Here is an 11,561-nt window from a genome sequence, read left to right on the forward strand (position 1 = left end):
TATATCTTTGGTCCTAAATTGGAGGTTGTAGAGTTCCTATAGGTTTTAATATGAGGTAGGATGAGTCCTAAGTTTTTAATAACCCAATCGAATGAGGACTTTGATCTGATCAAAAATTCTTCTGATCTGGTCCTATAAACAGCCACAAAGCAACGGAAACAAAAAAGGGGGGAAAACACAGAAAACAGAAGCAACAAGCTAAAACCTAAGAAAGAATACTAAAACTGGAAATTAGAAAAATGTCTCCTCCTTCCAAAGTTTTCATGGTTGCGGAAAAGCCTAGCATCACTTTTTCCAATGCTTTTGTACTCTCTCATGGCCAAATGACGATAAGGAGGGGCAGTACAGATGTCCATGAGTTCAACGAACCTTTTCTTAGGTTTCATGCTCCTTTCAAAGTGACTCAGTTATTGGACATGTAGTCAGTGTAGATTTTCTAGCTTCTTATCAAGACTGGAATGCCACTAATCTTCTAGACCTATTTCAAGCATCAGTTATCAAGACAGAATCAAACCCAAAGGCCCATATTTCAAGACATTTAAGTCAAGAGGCTCGTGGTTGTGGTCATTTGGTATTATGGTTGGATTGTGATCATGAAGGAGAAAACATTTGTTTTGAAGTCATTAAGTTTATGGGATTTCATGTGAATGAGGCAAAGAAAAGGGTTTATCATGCTAGGTTTTTTTCTGTGACCGAGAAAGACATCTTGAAGGCTATGGACAATCTAGTAGAATCGAATAGACATAGGCACTGGCTGTGGATGCTCAGTAAGAGATAGATTTAAAAGTTGCTGTTGCATTTACCCGATTTCAAACTAGTTCTTTTTAAGGAAAATATGGGAATCTTGACTCCAGGGTTATCTTGTTGGTTCTTTCATCTCTTCCCTAGCATTTTATAGTTTATTATGTATTTTTCTTTAGGGTTTCCATGCATCATTTGTTTTTGTTGCATTTATTTCCATAATTATGATATCCTCACCAAGGATGTGGGAAGTTTGTGCAATTCTCATATGCTTATACCAGGAGTCTAGGTTACATTGTAGTTCTGTTTGTAATAATATTCTACTGACATCGAAATTCATTGTTGCACTAGGTTTGTACCCTTGCTAGTTTGATAACTTAATTAACTACACAGTCTCTGAGTGGTAAGGTCAGGAATGTCATTCCTATGTTTTATCTTCTCATATCCTCTTTTTATATGTTGTATGGTTAATTTCTCTTTCAGCTCTCACCTATGTTTCTTTAACCATTAATTAACAATTGTTGCTTTAATATGCTTCATCATCAAAAGCATTTATTTTAAACTCAAGCTTGATTGATTTACCATATCATATGCCATGCATGCTGGCATGTCATTCTTAGTGGTGTTTTTATCTTTGTTTATTCACAATTTTGTTTTCTGGATATTGATCTAGTGAGCTTAATCTCTAGGTTTCTCTTTCTAACTAACTATATGAAAGTTTAGGGCTTTACTTGTCTACTGACATAATTTTATGCTTTTAGCCTTACCTTTTACTTTTAGCCTAGGCAATGTTGATTTTTTGCTCTTAATTCATTCTCATTCTCTAGAGTTATTCTGACTATTTCATAAAAATGATTTTGTTTATTTTCAGCTTGGGCGTAACTATTTAATCTGCTAGTTAATTGCTTATTTTAGCTATGGACCATGTCAAACCCCTACACTTGGGTTTTGTGTGCAGCGATATTTGCAAATTAATACTTTTAAGCCCGAAAAGTTTTGGGCATTACATCCCTATATTATTTGGAATGGTTATGAGCTTCATCTAGAATGGAAACGTCAAAAGTTGTTTGACTTAGATGTTGCAACAATGTTCCAAAAGTTGGTGACAGATGATGGAATTCTTGAAGTAACTGATGTATCAGAAAAACGGAAAAGCAAAGGTCGACCTTCTGGTCTCAACACAGTGAATCTTTTGAAGGTTGCTTCAAGTGCATTAGGCTTTGGACCTCAGACGGCCATGCAAATTGCTGAACGCTTATATACACAATGTTTCATAAGCTATCCATGAACCAAAAGTACAGTATATCCTTCATCGTTTGATTTCAAAAGCACATTTAAGGTGCTAGAAAACAATCCACTGTGGAGTGACTATGTCCAAAGATTGCTTGTTGAAGGTTATCATAAACCACACTCAGGAACAGATGTTGGTGATCATCCTCCTATAACTCCAATACAACCAGCAACCGAAGATATTCTTGAAAGCCATGCTTGGAGATTGTATCAGTATGTCTGTCAACATTTTATAAGAACTATGTCTCTTGACTGCAAATACGTGAGCAACAGTAATAGGGGAACGAAAATAGAACAGAGAGATCAGAAAGGAATCACAAAAAAAAATCTAAAGATCAGAAACACGTAAGAAAATCCGTAGTGAAATAGAAAAATTGGCATAGCTTGTGTTTAGAGCAACAACATGCAGTAGACCATCGTGTAGAGTCACCAGCTGGTGGGAAAAAGCAAGGAAAAAAGTGCCCTGACTGTAAGTCTAAGAAAGAGAAAAGTAAACGAGAAAGAGAAAAAACAAACAATTTAGGAAAAGTTGAAAGTATCAATTTCCCTTGAAAAAATCTTTCAAATGCTTTAAGGAAAAGTTCAAAGTATCAATTTTCCTTAAAAATAAGTTTTCAAAAAGGGTTTTTTTGAGGAAAAGTTGAAAGTATCAATTTTTCTTGCACAAAAGCAATCATTTTTTCCCTTTTCTTTTTATTTTCTTGAATTTTCTTTAATGTTAAATAATCCGACGATGGAGCCTCTGCAAGTGAAACAGTAGTTTTCTTGTATACTCTTGAGGTGAAGGGATTTTCTCAATTTTTTGCTAAAAGTATTAGAGTCAATTGGGAATAATTTCCAATAACTAATTAATTGGTAAACTTTTAAGGCTTATTGGATAACACAAAATTAAGCTGGTACCATCTTTTGATGGGCGTTCTGGGAGTGCTATAACTTTTCTCACACTTAACCGAACGCTTGAACCCTATTCTGGTTAGTAGACCCGAACCTATTCTCTTAGGGCCCCTTAAACTTAGATGTTCCCTAAAAGGATAGATTCCTTAGGTGGCCAATTGTACCTACATAAAAAAGATTGGTGGTGACTCCTTCAAGTCAATGTCTAGTAATGGATCCCTGGATATAGAAGTTATGACAGCTTGGCGACTCCACTGGGGATCTCTGAGAGTCAGGCCAGCAAATAAATTTGTGTTATTCAAAAGCCTAATAAAATTGAACCTTTTATATAGATTTTTTTTTTCATTCATGTTTATTTACTTTATTAATTATGTCATTCATATGCATATGTATAACATGAGCTCTATACCCGAGCTCCGTCCTTCTATGAGGGAGTAAAATACCTATTGGTTTCATGAGGTTTAATGCCTCCACAGTGACTAACGAAATATTCTCACTCAAATTGAACATTTTTCGCTTGTAGCCTATAATGGGAGAGGATTGGGGTGCCTTACTAGTTTGTGACGGACAATGATGTAGAGAGCAATTTAGGAACCTTTAAACTTTACCTTGAACTACATATAGTGAACCTTAGAAGTGCCTAACCCTAAGATAGAGTCATATCTACCCAATGATAGATATACTCTGAAACTAGGGCACAAAAAGGGTGTTTATCTAATCATTTTGATTGTTTGACTTTGAGTATCATTTTCATTATTATATGTAACATTATGCATTGGCATCATTTTCATTTCATCTATGAACTAACCATGTTGTTTGTTTGATTTTGTGCATCTACATTATCTTCATGATCATATTTTAACACAATCATTTGCATCCATTTCATATTAGATTTCATCCATAAAAATGTACATTTCATTCGTGCATCAACATATCATACATAAAGCATAGCATAGCTTTTCTAATCATAATTGTGGTGCTAAAAGTTCAAGGATAGCTCCACCAAGCAACCTCACTCACCAATACAATACAAGTGCTTAAGCCAGACAAATGGAACAAGAAAATTTCAATTGTCTCGAAAGATTAGAGAAAGCTTAGGAGAAGTTAAAAGAAGAGTTGAATAAGATTTTAGAGGCTTTGAACAAGCTAAATAAGAGGAAGGCAATAGAGGAGAATGCTAGCCAACAAAAGGAGGATGACCTACTGTACCCTTTTGGTTTTGAGCCACATCAAGTCCAATCTACATAAGGTCCATCACCACAGCGATTCACCTATCTTGTAGGGTACACATATCCCAAAATGCCATCAGCTTCAAATCAAAGATAGTATCAAAGTTATATAAATTATGTCTTTACTGAAAAAGAAGTAGAACCAATATCAGTCCCTAATTTAGATGATCCAAAAAAAAAAAAATTAAGGCCCAAAGAGAAAGGAGCCTGTAGAAGCCTCAAAAGTTGAATAAAAGATAAACTTGTTAGAGGAAAGGCTACAAGCAGTGGAGGGAATCGGTTTGTATGGCTCAGTTGATGCTGCTGGATTCTGTTTAATCCCAGATGTGGTTATTTCTCCAAAATTTAAAGTGCTAGAGTTTAAGAAGTATAATGGTACAAAATATTGGAAAACTCACATTATCATGTACTATCGAAAAATGGCTACTCATGCTAATAATGAAAAGCTATTAATGCATGTGTTCTAAGACAGCCTAACAGGTTTTCCTGTAAGGTGGTATGTCCAATTGGATAGGATCCGTATTCGTTTTTGGAGCGATATGACTCATGCTTTTATTAGTCAATACCAACATATAATAAACTTGGCCCCTGATCGTCTTTCTTTATAGAATATGAAGAAAAAAGTAATTGAATCATTCAAAAAATATGTCCAACAATAGAGGGATATTACTTCTTAAATACAACCTCATTCGACTGAAAAAGAAACCATCGTATTATTTGTCACCACTTTGAAATATCTCTATTATGAAAAGATAATAGGGAATGCCACAAAAAATTTCGTTGACATGGTGATCTCAGGCGAAATCATTGAGAATGCCATTAAAAAATGGTAAGCTGAAATGAGGAGAAACCAAGAAAGCACCCGAGAAGAAAGAGACTGAAGTTTAAGCTGTGAGTTTTGATAGACAGTTCAGAGGATATCAAACCTATCCATCCTAAGGTTACTCTCCATACTATCCTGCTATGAATAATGGTTCATCTTATCTATACCAATCAGCCCCACAACCACCTAATTCATCCACATATTAGCCCATTTTTATCCTTCAAGCCCTCACATATAGTTTTAACATTCAAACTCCTGTAAGACCTCAAATTCATCCTGTTAGCCTGGCAAGTGGTTCACAAGAGCAATAGACTATTCGAAAAAAGCTCGTATTTGATCTAATCCTCATGACTTATATGGAGTTATACCGAGAGCTCTATAATAGCCATTTGATTACCCCCAAGCCATGTGGAGTCACTCAAGTCACCTTATCCTAAGTGATATGATCCTACAGCTCACTGTGACTACCACTACAGAATTGCTAGTTATTTCACTAAAAATTGCACTACTCTAAAGCATAAGGTGCAATAGTTAATCAAGGATGAAATGGTAAGTTTTGATCAAGAAAAAGTAACAACACCTAATGTTAGTGGTAATCTATTACCTAATCACAATGTCAATGCCCTGAATGAGAATCAATAATATGTTAATTAAAAAAGGCCTGAAGAGTCACAATGAATTAAAGGGGCGAGATAAAAATCCTTCATTTGATTGCACAGAGGCATGATTTTAAAGAAGGATGTTAAAACTGGTTGAATGCTACTTATCATTCTAAGAGTTCTTTTAAAGTAATGTTAGGATTTTTTTCTTGCAATATGATTTCACTTGTTATCATTTTAGTAAAGGTAAGTTAATGCATTTTCGTTACATTTTTATTTCACTCGACCATTATTCCATGCTCTGTTACCTTTCATAACTTTACATTCCCATTTTCAAATTTCAGATGATGAATATTTAGACAATGATAAAAATAATTCTGGGATTTAATTTTGAGAACTCATCCACATTAATATGAGAAGATGATTTGAGCAAAAAAGTAAGCTGTTACTAGAGGTGAAATAGATATGTCTTGAAGATATGTAATTTTTTATACAGGTTCATAAGCTTTGTTCAATAGATGATGTTCAAGAAAAGTATTCACAATTAAGATGAAAAATGGTCATCTTTTTTTTACCATTTGAAAAACCATTTATTGCAACCCCTTTGAGCCTATTATGATTTTTTTCTCTGAAGAACCCTAACCAAGGATCACCCTCTACACTGGGGGTAATTTTTGAAAAAAATATCACAAAAAGTCTCAAAAATGGAAAGAGAAAGAAAAGCAAAAGAAAAAATAAATGCCACACATGATTTGGGGTAAAATAATGAGAATCACTTATGTGAGGAAAAAAAATAGTGAAATGATGTGGGGGCAAAATGCCATCAAATGATCCTTTGGTCTTGAACCTTTTTAATACATGTTTTGAGCCTATTATATCTATTTCTTTTATGACCCCTCACCTTGACCTACATTACAATATTGAAAAGTCTATTTGGATCAAGTGTGAATGCTCAACTTGAATGATCATATGGTGGGCAAAGCCATGCTCATGATGAAATAATGGAATCATGCTATATTGCTCTAAAGTTTGATGTGTAGAAAGATATCAACAATGGATGAAAAATGAAAAAAGGAAAAGAAGATGATGAAAAAATAAAAAATGAAACAAATAGAGAAAAAAAATGAGAAAATGAAAAAAACTATTCAAATTGAAAACCTAAAAAGGTGATTTGGGTAGAAAAAGGTCTAGGTCAAATGGTTCACATGGATGGAAAATCAAAGACATCTAAAAATCCCTCAAAAACTGGGGTAAAGTTCGTCAAGCTCAAAATGACTTCAACAGTAAATGGAATGAGTTTTTGAAAAAGAATCCTAGATTAATGTTGAGAATTGTCTGAATATTCATCGTTTGGACATACCATTCATCCCAATGACATGTATCCAATTTATTTCATTTCTCATTTGTTTTGTACTAAAATAGATCTTCATTGATTATCTTTACCATAATTCACCTTGTGTTCTTTTATTGTTACATCCTTAGAATAAATCAAGAAAATGTATGAGTGCATTATAATTGTCAAGAATTGAAATGATGATGAATGAATGAAAATGTGCATAAAAAAGTCTTGCATTCCTTTAAAGAGAAATCTAAGATGATGGTGATAACAAAATGAAAAAATGGTAGAAACCTAAAAGAGATAATTTGAAAGGACACATGATGTGACCAAATAGAGAATATGATGATGGATTGGACAATAAAATGAAAATAGGGAAAATCTTGAAAAGTGGTATAATCAAGTGATGAATATGGGGATGTATTGATTGATATAACCTATGAGTTATGGTTAAGTGATGAAAATGATATGGAGCAATAGATGAAACTGGTGCTGATAAGCTTATGAATGATGACTAAGTGACAGATGATGAAATTTGTTTCGAAATGGCTAGTATTGAGAAGCTTATGAACGATGACTAAGTGATAAAACATAAAATTTATTTTGAAATGATTAGTGCTGATAAGCCTGGCATGTAAGGTAATAGGTAAAATTTGTTGGCGCTAAGAAACCTCTGGATGGTGATCAAGTAATGGAAACAATGATGATCAATTAATAAAGCTTGTTTCAAAATGTTGAGAAGCTAAATAAGGGGAAAATGTGAGATGGTAGGGTCTTGAGGATCATATTCCATAATTATTTAAAATTTCATGACATTATTGACATTCGCATTACATGTAACATGTTGGCATCATTGCTTGAATAGTACATGCACACAATTTGATGAATTAAACTTTGTTTGGACATGCATGGCATTATGAGAATATAGGTTACCACATTTGCATCATTAAGAAGGCATTTACATCTTTGGTCATAACATTCATTCAAGCAAATTTTTGAGTCACTTGAAAAAAAAATCGTGAATATTTTGATGAGAATTTTTGAGAACTCAAATGAGAATCTTTGAGGAGTAAAACCCTAAAGTTCATCAAATGTGAATCTTCGAACTAGAATGAAAAGTTTTAAACTTTTGGATGTGAATCTCCAAAATACAAAGCTTCAACTTTTTGGATATGAATCTCTAAATTTTTAAATGAAAACCTTTGAACTTAGATGTGAAACTCTAAGTTTAATTGCTGAACCTTTGAACTCAAATGAGAAGCTTTGAATTTTTGGATGTGAATCCCAAGCTTGCCAAATGCAAACCTTTAAAAAGCCTTGAACTTTTGGATGTGAACCTCCAAAATTCAAATAAGGATCTTTAATGCGAGTCTTGCAAGTTGCAAATGCAAATCTTGAGATCTTGCAAATTTGAGTGGAATTGAAATTTTAAGAATCAAATTTCAGTAAATTCTTACAAAGTTGAAAAGTTCTTACGAATCTGAACCTCTGAATGTTGAACTCAAATTGTGAATCTTTGAGTTCCCATTACAAAATTCCTTCAATCACAATCTATAACTCCTTTGGACATGATTGTCAATGAGCAATTTATTTTTTCAAAGTTTCGTTACCTCTGTTTAGAGGAGCAATTTACTTTCCAAAGTTGTGGTGCCTCTGTTTAGAAGAGAAAGTTGTGGTGCCTCTGATTAGAGGAGCCACTTATTTTTTTAAAGTCATAGTTGCCTTTGATTAGATGAGCCATTTATTTTTCTAAAATCGTTGAGCCTCTGATTAGAGGAGCCATTTATTTTTTCAAAATCGTTGAGCCTCTGATTAGAAGAGCTTTGTTTATGTTTCTCAAAGTCATTAAACCTCTACTTAAAGAAGCTTTGATTAAAATTTTAACAAACAAAAACAAAAACAAAAACAAAAAAAGTGTCAAGTTGAGTCTTGAATGGGTGTCTACGTCTTTGCACAATTCTTGCTTTGCAGAAAATGTGTAAAGAGGGGCAGCTACAAATACCCTATTTAGTCCAAACCCAAGCCCATTGGGCTTGGTCCAATAGGGTTTGGGTCTAAGCCCATTGGACCCGATTTAAGATCCAACTAGCAGGCCCAATTAACTTTTTTTTATTTTTCTTTGATTTTTTTAGTTGATTTATCTGTTTTATTAGATTTATCATTAGTTTAACAAGATTTAGTGATAAAAAACAAAAAATTATATCTTTGGTCCTAAATTTGAGGTTGTAGAGTTTTTATAGGTTTTAATAGGAGGTAGGATGAGTCTTAAATTTTTGATAACCCCGTTGAATAAGGACTTTGATCTGATAAAAAATTCTTCTGATATGGTCTTATAAATAGCAACAAAGCAACGAAAACAAAAAAAAAGGGAGAAACACAGAAAACAGAAGCAACAAGCCAAAACCCAATAAAGAAAAGTGGAACTGGAAATTGGAAAAATGTCTCATCCTTCCAAAGTTTTCATGGTTTCAGATAAGCCTAGCATCGCTCTCTCCATTGCTTCTATACTCTCTCATGGCCAAATGACAACAAAGAGGGGCAATACAGATGTCCATGAGTTCAACGGGCCTTTTCTTGGCTTTCATGCTCCTTTCAAAGTGACTTCAGTTATTGGACATGTAGTCAACATAGATTTTCTAGCTTCTTATCAAGATTGGAATGCCACTAATCTTCTAAACCTATTTCAAGCACCAGTTATCAAGATAGAATCAAACCCAAAGGCCCATATTTCTAAACATTTAAGTCAAGAGGCTCGTGGTTGTGGTCATTTGGTATTATGGTTGGATTGTGATCGTGAAGGAGAAAACATTTGTTTTGAAGTCATTGAGTTTACGAGATTTCATGTGAATGAGGTAAAAAAAAAAGGTTTATCGTGCTAGGTTTTCTTCTGTGATCGAGAAAGACATCTTGAAGGCTATGGATAATCTAGTGGAACCGAACAGACATGAAGCACTGACTGTGGATGCTCGGCAAGAGATAGATTTGAAAGTTAGTGTTGCATTTACCCGATTTCAAACTAGTTATTTTCAAGGAAAATATGGGAATCTTGACTCCAGGGTTATCTCGTTGGTTCTTTCATCTCGTCCCTAGCATTTTGTAGTTCATTATGCATTTTTCTTTGGGGTTTCCATGCATCATTTGTTTTTATTGCATTTATTTGCATAATTATGATATCCTCACCAAGGATGTGGGAAGTTTATGCAATTCTCATATGCTTATACCAGGAGTCTAGGTTATATTGTAGTTCTGTTGGCAATAATATTCTACTGACATCGAAATTCATTGTTGCACTAGGTTTGTACCCTTGCTAGTTTGATAACTTAATTAACTATAGAGTCTCTGAGTGGTAAGGTTCGGTATGTCATTCCTATGTTCTATCTTCTCATATCCCCTCCTTATATGTTGTATGGTTAATTTTTCTTTCAGCTCTCACCCATTTTTCTTTGACCATTAATTAACAATTGTTGCTTTAATATGCTTAATCATCAAAAACGTCTATTTTAAACTCGAGCTTGATTGATTTACCATATCATTTGCCATGCATGCTGGCATGTCATTCTTGGTTGTGTTTTTACCTTTGTTTATTCACAATTTTGTTTTCTGGATATTGATCTAGTGAGCTTCATCTCTAGGTTTCTCTTTCTAACCAACTATATGAAAGTTTAGGGCTTTACTTGTCTGTCGACATAATTTTATGCTTTTAGCCTTACCTTTTACTTTTACCCTAGGCAATGTTGATTTTTTGCTCTTAATTCATTCTCATTCTTTAGAGTTATTCTGACTATTTCATAAAAATGATGTTGTTTATTTTTAGCTTGGGTGCAACTATTTAATATGCTAATAAATTACTTATTTCAGCTATGGACCATGTCAAACCCCTACACTTGGGTTTTATGTGCAGCGATATTTGCAAATTAATACTTTTAAGCCTGAAAAGTTTTGGGCATTACGTCCCTATATTATTCAAAATGGTTATGAGCTTCATCTAGAATGGAAACGTCAAAAGTTGTTTGACTTAGATGTTGCAACAATGTTCCAAAAGTTGTTTGACTTAGATGATGGAATTCTTAAAGTAATTAATGTATCAAAAAAATGAGAAAGCAAAGGTCGACCTTCTGGTCTCAACACAGTGAATCTTTTAAAGGTTGCTTTAAGTGCATTAGGCTTTGGACCTCAGACAGCCATGCAAATTGCTAAACACTTATATACACAAGGTTTCATAAGCTATCCACGAACCAAAAGTACAGCCTATCCTTCATCGTTTGATTTCGAAAGCACATTTAAGGTACTAGAAAACAATCCACTGTGGAGTGACTATGTCCAAAGATTGCTTGCTGAAGGTTATCATAAACCATGCTCAGGAACAGATGCTGGTGATCATCCTCCTATAACTCCAATGCGACCAGCAACCAAGGATATTCTTGGAAGCCATGCTTGGAGATTGTATCAGTATGTCTGTCAACATTTTATAGGAACTGTGTCTCCTGACTACAAATACGTGAGCAACAACAATAGGGGAACAAAAATAAAACAGAGAGATCAAAAAAAAATCACAGAAAAAAATCTAAAGATAAAAAACACGCAAGAAAATTCGTAGTGAAATAGAGAAATTGGCATAGCTTATGTTTAGAGCAGCAACATGCAGTAGA

General features: G+C 34.0%; 2 pseudogenes; both read left to right on the forward strand.

The window, feature by feature from the left end:
• The first annotated feature begins 239 nt into the window (after positions 1 to 239).
• On the forward strand, positions 240 to 2,380 carry LOC149515388 (DNA topoisomerase 3-beta pseudogene; annotated as a pseudogene).
• A 6,550-nt stretch (positions 2,381 to 8,930) lies between these two features.
• Positions 8,931 to 11,561, forward strand: LOC111304091 (DNA topoisomerase 3-beta-like; annotated as a pseudogene).

Source organism: Durio zibethinus, chromosome 13 (genome assembly GCF_047325235.1).
Source record: "Durio zibethinus cultivar Kanyao isolate XHJ-2024 chromosome 13, ASM4732523v1, whole genome shotgun sequence".
Taxonomy (NCBI): Eukaryota; Viridiplantae; Streptophyta; class Magnoliopsida; order Malvales; family Malvaceae; genus Durio; species Durio zibethinus.